At 36.3% G+C, this 405-nt stretch overlaps 1 protein-coding gene across 2 annotated transcripts in view; it reads left to right on the plus strand.

The window, feature by feature from the left end:
* Window positions 1–405, plus strand: part of rims1b (regulating synaptic membrane exocytosis 1b) — a 109,386-nt gene that overhangs the window by 80,427 nt on the left and 28,554 nt on the right. The window lies entirely within an intron of this gene.

The raw sequence follows: 405 nt of genomic DNA on the forward strand, positions 1-405 counted from the left end.
CAATTATATGTTTTTTGTCAAGATTATAAAAAGGTTTGATTCTAAAAGACCGTAATGCATTTTGTAATATGACACTTGACACCGCCGCTAAGGGGGAGGAGACCGCCAAAAGATTTTAAAGTACCATTTCCATGGTAAGGCAATGTCTGATTTCAAAATGGTTTTCACAGGATGAATCTTGATGATGAATTTCAAATGATATATAATTTATGCTGATTACTTAAAGATTTGATAGAGAAAAAGGACAACAAAAAAAGAGCACCAAGTGTCCCACAGGTGGGACGGTGACAGTTAAGGGGTTGGATTTTCAAGCAGAGAAGACTTAGAATACTTATCCACCAAAAGTAACATTGCAGCAAAAATTACTGTTTGTTCACAGGCAGAGATGTCGACTATGTCGACTGT

This window comes from Sinocyclocheilus rhinocerous, unplaced genomic scaffold (genome assembly GCF_001515625.1).
Source record: "Sinocyclocheilus rhinocerous isolate Xijiao unplaced genomic scaffold, SAMN03320098_v1.1 scaffold1907, whole genome shotgun sequence".
NCBI lineage: Eukaryota > Metazoa > Chordata > Actinopteri > Cypriniformes > Cyprinidae > Sinocyclocheilus > Sinocyclocheilus rhinocerous.